The sequence below is a fragment of the Protopterus annectens genome, chromosome 4.part0 (genome assembly GCF_019279795.1).
Source record: "Protopterus annectens isolate FY-2018-M chromosome 4.part0, PAN1.0, whole genome shotgun sequence".
Taxonomy (NCBI): Eukaryota; Metazoa; Chordata; order Ceratodontiformes; family Protopteridae; genus Protopterus; species Protopterus annectens.
Window position 1 is genome coordinate 1,109,109,218 of NC_056733.1, and position 14,657 is coordinate 1,109,123,874.

Sequence of the window (14,657 nt, forward strand, 5' to 3'; positions counted from 1 at the left end):
AAAGGTTAAGGACTGACAAGGCGACAATGCAGACTTTTCGAAATTTATTGAGATACCTAGGTTGGAGCATGTTTGGATGGTATAATCCCTGGCTGTCAGCAATTGATGCCTGGTGGTAGCAGTAAGGAGCCAGTCATCTAGATATGGAAACACTTGGAATCCTTGCCGTCTCAGGTGAGTGGTAACCACTGCCATGCATTTGGTGAACACCCTGGGGGCTGTGGTGAGACCAAAGGGCAGGGCTCTGAACTGGTAATGACTGGCTCCCAGCCGGAAGCGGAGAAACCTTCTGGAACACCTGCCCATTTTGATGTGGTAGTACGCATCCTGAAGATCTATGGAGCACATCCAATTGTCTGGACCCAAAAAGGGTAGAATGGACTGAAGCGTGACCATCTGGAACTCCGTTCTTTTAACAGACTTGTTTAGTCTGCTGAGATCCAAAATGGGTCTCCAGTCCCCTGTATTATTTGGTACCAAAAAGAACTTTGAGTAAATTCCGGATCCTTGCTGGTCTGCTGGGACTTGTTGGATGGCCTGTTTTTTAGCAGTTTTGAAATTTCTTGTACAGCCTGTTCCCTTAGACTGGGTGGAACATCTGGGATAGGGTTGTTTGATTGTAAGGGGGTGTGGACAAAAGGGATATTGTAACCTCCAGATATGATAGACCATACCCATCTGTCTCAAGTGATGAGACACCAGGCTTCTGGGTACAGAGACAACCTTCCCCTGACTGCCTCCGAAGGCGGATAGCCGGGCAGCCCTTCAGGGGTGCTGGAAGGGCTTGTCAGAGAAGGATTCTCTGCTGCCCTGATTCTGAGGGTGTCTATTGTTGTTCCCTCCTATTCCTCTGGAGGGAAACTCGCCACATGTGTCAGGCACGGCTCCCTGGGGTTTCTGGAACCACATCTTTCCACTTTTCTGAACTTTAGGGTATGGTCTAGAGGGAGTGGAAAAACGGACTCCCATGGCAGAGGGAGTCTTGCCTTCCTGCTCACACCTGGTAAGGGTATCTTTCACCTGAGGTCCAAACAGAGCCGAACCATCAAAAGGGATGTTGGTGAAGGACACCTTGAAGGGATCAGCTAAGTTACATAACCGCATCCAGGCATGTCTTCTCAAAGCCATGCCTGTGCCTGCGGCCCTACTCGCCCCATTAGCCGCATACGAAATGAGCCACATGGAGGAGTTGACGATTGAATTAAGAGTCGCCAGCTGGGAGTTAGTCTTGTCTTGAGCCCCCGCAGCTGATGAATCTTGCAGGGTATCTCCTAGCTCCTTGAGGAGATCCCTCTGAAGACGGGTGAAGTGGCACAAGTAATTCACCGACAGCATGGAGAAGGTCGCTGAGGAAAACATCCACTTCCCATATCTGTCCATCATCCTAGACTCTTTATTAGGGGAATGGACAAGTACAGAGTGTCAGCCAACTCCTTTTTCGTGGCAGCTACTACCACCATGGCATCAACGGGGACACCCTTTGTCAAAAACTGTTTATCTTGAGGGGCCGTAATAAACTTAGTGGGCCTGCGGGGGGTTGGTTCCAGTGTGTCCAGGGCTGACCACACCTTCCGAGCCACCACTTCCATCAATGGATCGAAAGGCGGAGACACCCAGGAGTTTGAGGTACGAGAACCAAACGCATCCAAGTATACCGACTCGTCCTCAGAAGGGTTAAGGGCAGTCCATTTCCCCCTCTGCTTACAGATCTCAAGGATGTCTGAGAAAAGAGACATCCTCAGAGGGGGATCTTGGGGACCCTTCCGAATCCTCCAAATCAGTATCTGACATGACAGACTCGGGGGAGTTAACATGTTTCCTCTTACATTTCCTCTTTCGAGGGGCTCCTCTGAAATCTCAGGGGAGGCCTCTGAAGAGGATGATACACCCAGTGGGGTGACCTGGAGCATTTGATCCCCTTGCTTGGGGTCTGGAGGAGGGGCAGAGACCGAAGCAGGCACCCTGGGGGGAGGAGCTGAAGGGGCTGATCGAGGTGCAGACTCAGAAGTCAGCACACTCCTCGTGACATCAAACGTGCCCCTGTCCGGCAGAGAAGAGGGCCCCTGCTCCAAAGAGACAGGAATCCTCTCCGGCACTGAAAGGGACGGCTCCAAGGCCGATGTAGGAGCTGAACTTACCTGCGCTGAGGCTCCGAGAGGGAGAATGGGGTCGGACAAGGGTCCAATGCCACTCGCCCCCTCGGAGCAGATGAGGAAGTCCCGGCGCCCAGATCCCTCCAAGGACGGAACCATTGAAGAAATCGGAGCAGACTGAGCCAAAAGGGGAAGCATCGGCGCCGATGTTTCCAAGATCCGAGCCCCAACAAGCTCCGGCTCCAAACTGACAGGAGTCGGAGGAGGAATTACTTCAGAAACAGGAACAGCCACAGCCTGATGAGGAGGGCTAGCTAACATTTTAGCCAGGGCCTGCAAGTTGAGGAGTCTACTAACCACTCTCTCCAAGTCATGATCGGATAAGCCTCGAGGACAGAGAAGAGTGGGACCGATGGCTCCGTTCAGACTGTAGCAAAGGTGACCCCGGAGCCGAGCGAATCGACTCTAGGGATGGCGACCTAGATCACTTACGGCTCCCTGATGGGCTCCAACACCAAGGTCGGAGCTGAGTGAGATTTTGATACTTCAGTTCCAGCCGGAACCGAACTGGAAGCAGATGCACCACCTGGCGACGGCTCCATACTGGGAGCCGACAGCTTGGTAGGCTTAGGGGTTTTCACTGGCTGAAACTTCGCCGGAGACCCCTCGGATTTTAGTAACCCCCTGAGAATCAGCTTGTTCCTACGCTCCTGCAGGACTCTCGGACTAAAGGCATGACATACCGAGCAAGAGTCCTGCAGGTGTAGGGCACCCAAACAATAAACACAAGAAGTGTGACCGTCTGTCAGAGACATTTTCTGACAGCACGAGTCACACTTCTTGAACCCTGATACCTTGGTATCCTTTGACATTGCAAAGAAAAAGGGATACCAATAGAGGAATGTTAGACTAGTGCAAAACACACACAGTCACACACACACACTAGTCCCACACCTTCACACAAAAAATTAACAAAACTACAAAGGCTAAACACTACTTCCTACTGGAAAAGGGATTAAAAAGGGAAGGGGATAGCCTCTAATTTAAACGGCCTACTAAGGGAGAAGCCGGGGGGGAAGACTAATCTAACAGTACTACTTACAAAAAAAAAAGGCTTGAAATATACACTATATTTTTAACTGCTAATATTACAAAAAGAAGAATACGACCTGAGCCAGTAAAGCGCAACCTCGTAGCTGAAGCGGCAAACGAGATGCGGGGATCTAGCGCCAGGCATTGTGGGATATAGGGAGGCCTCAAGCTAGTAAGTAGCTCTCGAGCTTTAGAAAATGGCCGAGTCGGAGCTGAAGATCGGCTCCGAACCCAACCAGCAAGAATGAAGGCGAGAGAGACAACTTAACATCGAATCTGCAGTGTACAATATTTAATAAATTCTTGTAAACCTGTTGCAGCAAAAATCCATGACAGCGAAAAAAACATTTATATCACAACATAAATTAAGCGCTTTCGTTCGCTAATGCAGTGTTCACTAATCAAACTTCATCAGAATTATACAATGGATAATTCAAAAATACACTAGATGTGAAATAACATTTTAAAATTCTAAAGTTCCAGAAAATTGTACTGGTAGGAGAGGGAACTACCACTCCTATCTGATCCATTTGAGAATGCTTCTCACATTAAGATTCCCATTAAGGCCAGGGGGCGTGTCAGCCTGAAGTCTAATCTGCCATCTAAGCTCTTTAACTTCAAGTAAAGGATTGCAGTCTCCATAAGGTAATGACACATAATCAAGTACTAGGAACATAAATCTGCTGCATTGGGAGTTAGAAAGTGTGTGTCTAGCCAAAGCATTTTTCCAGTCACCTTTCCTTATAGCCCGACGGTGTTCCTTAATGCGATCACTAAGTTTTCTAAAAGTTTTGCCTATATAGAAGGCAGAGCATTCATCACACACTCCCAGGTAGACAAGGTTAGTGCTATTATAATCAAAAGAATCACTAAACTGTATCAGAAACTTGGGATTGGGAAGTTGGAAACTAGCACCCAAAGCAATAAATAAAAGGGCAGCAAACACATTTGCCACAGTTGTACATCCCTGTCATTTGAAGAGGGCAACTAAGAAGAGAAGGGGACGTTTTTTCAAAAAGATTCTTCAAAGACCTAGTTCTGTTGTAGCTAAAACTAGGGGTGTCACCCAATACCCTGGACAATTCATGGCTACTCTTAATAATATCCCAATTCTTAGACAAAATGTTCCTAATGGGTTCTGCATCTAGAGAAATGGGAAGGGGAAATCTGGTGAGGTCATCAGCAGGAACCGAAGACTTGGGAATGTAACCAAATTTAAGAATGGGAGGATATTTACTGCATCTAAATGAAGTAACTTCATTCAAAACATCAGAAACCAGATTTTCAGGGTAATGTTTGTACACAAAAAGTTGTTTCAGAAACTGACTTTCATTAGAAAAAACATCATCATCACTCACAATGCGACTAAGACGTACAAACTGCCCCTTGACTATGTTCCTTTTCATAAAGGGAGGATGTTGGCTCGAATAATCAAGGTAGTTGTTACGAAAAGTGCTTTTCCTATGGAAGTTGGAAGAGAATCTGTAAGTAAGGGGATCTAAGGCCAGGGTAATGTCCAATAAATTTACTACATTCCCTTTTCCAGAGACAGTAAAACTCCTTTTAAATGGCATAATTTAACTAAGGAAGAGAGGGCAGCAGTTGATAGCCTTAGTGTGAATCCTGACATTAAAATCCTTAAAGCTGACAAGGGAGCGGGCATTGTTATTATGGAAACTGTTAGAACAGTAAGATGGAAGCTATATTAGCTGACACTGAAAAATACAAAATAGTTTCCCCTGATTTTGTTTCCAACAGTTTTTTGAGGATTGATAATACCTTAGCCAGACTATATCAGGAAGGTAGTATTTCTGAACTGGAAATGGATTACATGGAAGTTAAATCACCATAGGTGGGCAGATTTTTTGGGATACCGAAAACCCATAAAAACCCTACAGATCCCTCTCTTAGGCACATTGTGGCGTCTGGGAAAACCAAAATTGAATTTCAGCCTTGTTGGATTTTTTCCTTAATCCATTAGTTCAAGATTCTCAGTTTTACCTACAGGACTCTCGGGTATTTTTAGATGAAATCTACAGGTGCCCACCTCTTGATGGACAATGCACACTAGTCACATTGGATGTGGTAGCTTTATACCCCAGCATTCCTCATCATGAAGGGTTGGAAAATGTGACCAATTATCTTGTCAAGCATACTTCTACTCCCCCTCACAGAGTTATTGCTTTCACCACTTTGCTTAAGCTGGTTTTGGATAATAATTTTTTCACGTTTAATTGTATCTTATACCAGCAACTTCAAGGAGTAGCCATGGGAGCTAAGGTAGCTCTCCAGCATATGCCAATCTAGTACTTTGTACTTGGGAAGCTGACATTTTATCTAAGTTAGAGGGTTTCAAGTTTGTCAGTAATTACAAGCGTTTTATTGACGATATTTATTTCTTCTGGAAAGGGTCTCTTATGGAACCCGATATTTTTCTTGATCAGTTGAGCCAGTGTATACAGTTTTTAGATTTTACTGTCTCTGGAAAAGGGAATGTAGTAAATTTTTTGGATATTACCCTGGCCTTAGATCCCCTTACTTATAGATTCTCTTCCAACAACCATAGGAAAAGCACTTTTCGTAACTATCACCTTGACTTTTCAAACCAACATCCTCCCTTTATGAAAAGGAACATAGTCAAGGGGCAGTTTGTACGTCTTAGTTGCATTGTGAGTGATGATATGTTTTTTTCTAATTAAAGTCAGTTTCTGTAACAACTTTTTGTGGACAAACATTACCCTGAAAATCTGGTTTCTGATGTTTTGAATGAAGTTTACTTCATTTAGATAAGAGTAAATATCCTCCCATTCTTAAATTTGGTTACATTTCCAAGTCTTAGGTTCCTGCTGATGACCTCACCAGATTTCCCCTGCCCATTTCTCTAGATGCAGAACCTATTAGGAACATTTTGTCTAAGAATTGGGATATTATTAAGAGTAGCCATGAATTGTCCAGGGTATTGGGTGTCACCCTTAGTTTTAGTTACAAGAGAACTAGGTCTTTGAAGAATCTTTTTGAAAAAACGTCCCCTTCGATTAGTGAACACTGCATTATGCGGACGAAAGCGCTTAATTTATGTTGTGATATAAATGTTTTTTTTCGCTGTCATGGATTTTTGCTGCAACAGGTTTACAAGGATTTATTAAATATTCTACACTGAAGATTCGTTTCCAGTTCTTCCTGACTCCATTGGTACTATAGTTTTGTTGATATATACATATATATATATATATATATATATATATATATATATATATATATATATATATATATATACATACACATACATATATATATATATATATATATATATATACACACACACACATATATATATATATATCTATATGGGTCTGTATAACTTCGAAAATGCACTTCTTCAAAATTACACAGTAGACCCTAGGTTATGCGAAAGTGCACTTAAATCGAAAGTGCAGTTTACTGTAGTAGTCACGGACCTTAGGGTTAGGGCACGGGTTATGGTAAGGGGGTAGATAGTAGGGCTATCCTCTTACCATGACCCATGCCCTAACCCTAAGATCCATGACTACCGCACCACAGTGGAGGATATAGAACATTTTCCTACTGTCCTCAGCTGTGGTGCAATACGTTTGCAGAAGCAGTGTTCGCGAAAGTGCACTTTTCAATAAGTGCACTTTCGCATAACTGAGCGGTCTACTGCTCTTTTTCGAATAAGTGGTATTCGATTAAAAGCAGTAGACCCATATATCTATATATATATATATATATATATATATATATATATATATATATATATATATATATATATATAAACTGAAAACCATTGAATCCCCTTTGGTCGACATCTTCGTAGTCAACAAAATTTAGTTGACCACACAGATGGTCAACAGGTGTGCAAGACTACACAATTGTTGGGGTTGGGAAAAATGCTCTTTACCGGACATTCTGTGATCTCAGAGTTAGTAAATATGTATTAAGCAGGAGGGTGTGGCGGAACTGTTTTGCACTCACCAAGCAAAAATCTCAGTGAAAATAGTCAAATCCTCTTTTGGTTGACATCCGTGTAAGTCAACAGAATTTAGCTGGCAGCACATATGACAGACAGGTGTGAGACTGCACAGCTCTTGTAGTTCGGAAATATGCCCTCTCCCCAACATTATGCAATCCTGGTATTAGTATATATAATTAGCAGTGGATGGGGGTGCTTCCCACCCTGCAAAATACAAAGTTTTAAACTATTCTTAAAATTTTGCTTTTTATGCACTGACATTTTTTCTTGACACAAGCATGTCAGCATTTGCAAAGTTGATCTTTCGTGGTAGATATTTTGAACATTGACATTTTCGGTTATTCACTCATTATAAACAGACTCATACATTTATATAGCCATAACCAACGACTGGGTGTGGTATACCGAAGATTTAACCACGAATCACTATCATCATCAGCCCCCTTTTCCCCATTTTCTTATACAGGGTCGGGGTATTATGTTAACTGTTTCCAACTCTCTCGATTCAGTGCCACACTCCTGCCTTCTTAAGCACTCATGCCCGACTGTCACAGATCTTCTTTCACACAATACATCCACCTCTTTTGCTGGACATCCTCGCTTCATCTTACCTTCTTCCTGTCTGTCCCAAATCTTACTCACCAGATTGCCTTTTGCTTTTTTGCACGTGTCCAAACTTTGGCATTCTTCTGTCAGACTACACCAGACACCCTATGCCAGTTGGCTGCAGCTACTCTGACTGTAACTCTGACCCCCTCATTCAGACTTCCCTTCTCCTCAACCAACCCCTCAGATAATTGAAGCTGCTTACCTGTCACACTACCTTCCCTTCTATCATTGCTCTCGGCTTCTTCTGATTTACCCAATTTGCTGCCATTACTACCATCTTGTCTGTGCTTAGTTTCATCCCATGTGCCTTCAGTTTTGCATTCCATTCGCCTATCCTTTGCTGAAATTCTAGCTCAGAGTCTGCCTGCAATGCCACAAAGTCGGCATACAGCAACTTTTTTTGATCTGCCCCATGCGACCTGTTTGCTAAAATAGTCCATCACCAGTATGGACGCCAGTGGGCTCAGAGCTAAACCCTGGTGTACACCCACTCCCACTGGGAACCCCTCTGTGAGGCCCAAAACTGTTCGCACTTTAGTCATTGGGTCCTTGTACATTGCCTGCACTAATTCTACCAATGTTTCTGGGACTTTAAACCACCGCAGTACTGCCTAGATCAGCCTTCTTGAGACCTTGAGGTATGCTTTCTCAAAGTCTAGGAATGCCCAGCTGGACCATCTCCTCATCTCTAGTTTCTTCTCAAGCATCTGTCTCACTGTAAACATTTGGTCAATTGTGCTGCTATCTGATCTGAATCCAAACTGCTCATCTCCCATCTTACATTCTACTACTCTGTTTATCCATTTATTAATCACCCGATCCAGAACTGATAGAAGTTTGATGCCTCTGTACTGCCCACAGTTGTGGATGTCCCCTTTGTTCTTGTACACTGGCACTAGTATGCTTATTCTCCAGTCATCTGGGATATGCCTTTCTGTCCACACAGCTATGAGTACCTACAGGAGCCATTTCTCCCCTATCTCACCCAGCATGTTTATCATATCTGCTGTGACCTGATCTGAGCCTGCTGCTTTCCCGGACTTCATCTTCCTTAGTGCTGTTCTTACTTCTAAGGTGGGCTCCTCTTCTTCTTCTCTAATTGTAGGCTGTTTCTGGGGCAGTATAGCTTCTGTGGGGTTTTCTTCATTCAGAAGCTGCTGGAAATGCTCCTTCCATCTGCCTTTGATGTCCTGTGGACTGGTGAGCAGGTTGTTGCTGGCATCCCTTATGAAGGGTGCCTGAATATCTTCTTTATCTTTGTGCTTTGCCTTGCAACCTGATATAGTCCGACTGAAAAGAAATAAATGTTGAAAGGATTCCAGTCGCAACTAAACAGCTTCAAGAATTTATTAAACATAAAAAGCCTGTAAAATAACGTGAGCGCTTTTGTCTCACCACAGAGACTTCATCAGACAAATAATGCCTTCCACATCACTTCCTTAAATACCCTCCTTAATTAACCCCTTGCAGTGCATGTCGTATAAAATAACTTTTCACATTATAATAGGTTCATAGGTTGGTACTAGGCTATCAGCCCTAGGGCCTATACAAGCCTAGCCATAACAATTCCCTGGCTATTTCTTCCCACATTATTTACTTTCCTGGACCCCTGTCTAGCAGGGCGACTGACGTGATCCCTTGGGTGAATTTCCTTTCTCCCATCCAGTCGTCAAGGTTCCTTTTGAAGAGGTCCAAAGAGGCACTCTGCTTGATATGTATGGGCAATCTATTCCAGAGTCTGGGAGTCTCTGGGTCAGGAACCTATCCCTCCAGCATGTTTTGTTTATTGTGATGACAAGGTTTAGATCCCTGGAGCGTGTAGCTCTGACGGATTGGGATTTCTTTAAATGTAGCATGTCCAACAGCTCTGGGTTTGACATGGCCTTGTATGTTAAGCAGAGATCGCCTCTGAGTAGACGATATGCGACAGAGTATAGCTGGAGTTTTTTAAGGCGGTCAGCGAGGGCATCTGCTTTAGGCCTGTGATTCTTTTAGTGAGGTATTTCTGAGGCCTTTCCAGTTGTTGCAGATGTCTTGAGAGGTACATACCAAATGGGGCGTTGTATTCTATAATGGGTCTAATGAGGGATGAGTACAGTGGGACAATGACCTCCTTTTTCTGGATGAAAAGCCCTTGATGAGGTGTGCCACATAGAAAGATTTCCTGACTGTTGTGGCGATGTGGTTATCGAACGTGAGACCACTGTCCACCTGTGTCCCTAAGTCTCTTATCACACTTTCTGTGTTTAGTGTACTGCCACCTATATGGTAATTCATGGATACATGTTTTTTCCCAAAGGGATAACAATACATTTCTTGGCATTGAGCTTGAGCCCATGGCTCTGGCACCAAGCATCTGTTTCTGTAAGGCCCTTTTGTAGAGTATCCACATCATTTGGGGATTCAATAATGGCTCCCAGTTTGCAGTCATCTGCAAACTTTGTTAGCCAGAGTCCCTTAGTGTTGACCTGTACTTCAGAGAAGTAGATGCCAAACAAGAGCGCCCCAGGACTGAACCCTGAGGTACTCCACTTGTCACTTGTCTGGAGCTGGATTTGGAGTCAGCTACTTTTATAGTGTGGGTTCTATCAGTAAGCCATTTAGCAACCCATTGGGTGACATAGGGATTAATGCCCAACTTAGTAAGTTTATCTATGATTCCAGAGTGGGGATGGTGTCAAAGGCCTTGGCAAGGTCTAGATAGGCTGTGTGGACCACCTTACCCTTGTCCATGGCTCTGGAGACTGATTCAAAGAAGTTAATCAGGTTCAGGAGACAAGATCCCTTCACAAACCCAAACTGGGTGGGGTCCAGTGTTTGAAGGTTGCCAATGTCTTTGTTTATAAGTTCCATGATAATACGCTCCATGGCCTTGCAGATAAGGCTTGTCAGACTGATGGGACGGTAGTTTCCGGGATCCAAGGTGGATCCCCTTGTGGATTGGGATAACTGTAGCTCTGCGCCACTCAGTGGGCATGAAACCTGAGGTGAGGCTATGATTAAACATGACACTTAGGTGAGGTGCCAGTTCATATTGTAGTTCATGTAGTACACAGCCCGGGATGTCATCTGGTCCCATGGATGCTGTATTCTTGGCTTTAGAGAGTGCGTTTTGTACCTGTCTGGCGTTATTACTGGAATTTGGCAATCTTCCGGTATTGAGATGGGCCATTTAGGGGTGAGAGGGGTGAAGTTGGCACTGAATCGATCTGCCAGGATATTGGCAATATCCTTTGGATCAGTATATTTAATGCCATTCTGTTTTAGCTCAGAGCAGATCTGAGCATTGCCATTTAGATTTTTGACATAGTTATAGAATGCTTTGTGGTTGTCTTTGGAATCTTTGGCAATTTTATTTTCGTAACTAGCTTTGGAGGATTTTATGAGGCATCTCAGTTTCTTACTGAGGCTAGTAAGGGAGTTTTTTGCATCCTGGGATTTTCCTCTTTTCTGCAAAAGTTTCTTCCTTTTGTTGTAAAGTTTATTTATGGCAGGGGACCACCAGATTGGCTTCCTTGTTTTGGATGAGGGCATTTTGGTTCTATTTGGGATGGCACGATTCATGCATGAGTGGATGTGCTCGTACAGTGCCTTAGTGTAGGATTCAGCAGTTTCAGTTCCCGTCTGCATGGGAGTCATGAAGTTTGTCACTTCTGACTTGAGTAGCATGAAGTTGGCTTTGGAGAAGTTTTTTATGGTGGTTTCTTTACTGGGGGTTGGGGGTGGGATGTGGATGTTAAGGGTGATTAGCTTATGGTCAGACCTGACTAACGAGGGGTGACAATAGGTATGGAGCATTGATTTCCCATGTTGGTAATGACCAGGTCTAGGATATTGGAGCCCCTGGTGGGACTATGGATTAGTTGATCCAGGGCGTTGGAATTTATGAATTCCAAGAACCGCTCTTGTAAGGTGTTGGGACATGAGTAGTTTTCCCAGTTAATGGCAGGGTAGTTAAAATCACCCAGTATTAGGGTGTTTGGTTCTATCTTAATATTTTCCAGTATGTTTAGAAAGGTGTAGTGAGAATCTTGGGGTATGGTGGGGATCTGTAGCAAGCTACAATTTGGATTGCAGTCTTACCTAGTGTTAGTTGCACTTGGAGAATTTCAGACACATTGTGTTGGCCAACTAGCCTGGTGGTGTGAATATCCTTGGTGAATATTGACACTCCTCCACCTTTAGTGTTTCGTCCTGGTTTGGTGGCGAAAAGTGTGGTAAGAGTTGTAGCCTGGTATTGCAGGGGTGCTCTCTGGAGCCTTGAACCAGGTCTCAGTTACTGCACAGATATCGATGTTCTCCATTTTTAGGAGTGCCTCGAGAGAGTGCATTTTGAGGTTTAGACTTCTAGCATTGAGTAGCATTACCTTCAGATTTTGCATGCTTGTACCTGTTACGGTGGTGGTTTTGTCCTTTGAAGTTTGCCTAAAAAAGGCACTATAGGGGTGGCAAGAGCCTTAGCCAATAACCTGAATCCCAGAGGCGACAGGTGCAGACCATCTCTGGCAAAGCATCGTGGTCTGTCAATCATGTCATCCCAGGCAGACAGATACTGGATCCCCTTTGAATGACACCATAAGCTTAGCCAATTGTTGAAGTCAATCATTTTATCCTTATATTGTGGTATCATTCTGGGCGAAGGCAGGATGCTACTCAGGGCTAGGGTCATACCTGCCTGGGCCACATGATCCGAGAGCTCTTCCATGTCTCTTTTCATGTAGTCCAGGGAGGTGCCTCAAATCATTCACTCCAACATGGACAATGACAGAGTCATATTTGTACTTGTTGTGGAGTGACAGTGCATATGTGGCGGATCCTGGCACCCGACAGGCAGCTGACTGTAATTTTCTCCTTATTCAACCTGGTGAGAGGGACATCAGTGTGCGGACTATAGAGTCACCTATGACTAAAGTGTTAGGTACATTGTCTTGCCTTAGGGGCTGTTGCTGGGTGGCACACTGGTGTTGTGAACTATGTGACACATTGGTTGTGATTGGTGTTTGTTTGCTTCAGCTTCAGAGGTCTTTGTTGCTTGGGCAGGTTACAGTTAAGGGCCTCTGCATATGTGGATTTAGTGTTGCTATATGTGGGTGTTGGTGGTGTGGGTTTAGAAGGGCTATGTGTTGCTTGAGGTGTAGTGTGGGTGTTAACCTTCTCCTCTTGACTGTTTAGCACAATCTTGGGTGGAGAGAGCTTTGCTTCCATTTTGGCTATGTAAGTGCATCTCTCACAGGTTGTAGTGTTGGGTGGTAGGAGGAGACGGTTGTCTGTGTACATGAGGCAATTGCTGCATTGCCCCAGTATGCCCAGATTCACCAGGTGGACAGGAGAAATCACCGGAAGCTGACCCTTGGACATGCCTGGTTTGGGGCTTTTTTTCCTTTGTAAAGTATAGGAGCTGTTTCCTTAGCAAGGTACTTTGCAATTATAGGCTGTTTAGTGCCTACTATTAATTTCTCCTTGTTAACAAGGAGAGTTCAGTGTTTGTATGAGTTTAAGGCTTCCTAGTGCTTTCCAGCAGGTATTAGAGAAAGTGCTAGTCACAGGGATGCTTAAAGGTAAGATTGAAAAGAATGCACTCTGCAGTGTGCACTAGAGAAGTTAGATGTGAAAGTAGGTAACTTGAGTTTTACCTGTTTAAAAAGTTAAGGTTTAGTGGAGAGTTACTATTTTTAAAACAGCAAGATGGATTGAAAGGGGTGGGCACTTTTGTATTTTGGTACTATGAAATACTGTAGGATGGCCAATAAATTTAAATAAAAATATAGTGTTAATAAACTGTTCACCAAGCTAGCGTGTCAAACTTTTCCACAAACTTAAAAATGTAAAATAATAAATGAATTTTTCGTTTATGCATATAGTACCAAGAATTACAGAACCAAAACACATTAAGTCTCCATCCATCCTATAATAGCTGCCCTTTCCCTTAAAAGAGTTTAAAAGATACATATTCATTCAGACCAGGGGGAAGGTGGCTTTTAACTTAAGTTTCCATATCAACTCCTTTTTTTATTAATGTTAATTTCCAATCACCATTTGGGTTCTTTTTCACTACATCCAAGACACCAAACTTGAAGTCTCCAAATTTGGCACACTCACATGAGTGTTTATATAAGGTGCTAGCTTCTTTTCTTGTTTTTATGTCGTAAAGGTGCTCATAAATTCTATTTTTGAGCACCACCTCAGTTTTGCTAAATATACCAAGTTTGGAGATTGCAAAATTACTTTTTTTGAAACAGATTTTACTTTGCAGTCCATTTTCTAAGGTTAGATTTTGTGTAGGAACAAAAGTTGCATGCTCCACAAGGCGCTGTCCCCCCTTCTCAGTTCCCCAGTTTTGAGTCTATCACCATCAAGGATTTCCTTAACATTCTTTCCTATCCTGTAGGTGAAACTCGGCTTGTCGCCCATTATTTCACTTAGATCTTTACTGATTTTAAAAATGCTCCAATTAGCTTGTAAGATATCACTCAAAGGTTTGGTAAAATGGTTAAACTCCGTAATAAATGCATTATCAATTTTTTTTTAAACAAAGAGTTTGATGAAGCATTTATCCTACACCATTTCTAGCCTGCCCCCTCCTGCCAAGTACGGTCTGGATCCCAAGCCAAGTGACTTTGCTGCACTGCCCTTCCATCTCGTCTCTTGGATACACAGAATGTCCAGCCTCCTCCATATCATTATGTCATCCACTTCCAAGCTGCATCCAGTCAGTTAACCTACATTAAGCGTAGCAATTCTCAGTTCATGGTTGGTATTTACGTCCAGCTTTCGCTCAACAGAGCTTATCTCAGGTAACCCAGGATGGGCAACTACACATCGTCCGGCCAGCAGCTTATTGACCCAGGGCTGCTGGACTTTATGGTGGGCAA

General features: G+C 43.6%; 1 protein-coding gene across 1 annotated transcript in view; it reads right to left on the reverse strand.

The window, feature by feature from the left end:
- The window catches only part of LOC122800420 (F-BAR and double SH3 domains protein 2-like), a 940,373-nt gene that overhangs the window by 397,928 nt on the left and 527,788 nt on the right, over window positions 1-14,657 (reverse strand). The gene's annotated exons all lie outside the window — the stretch shown is intronic.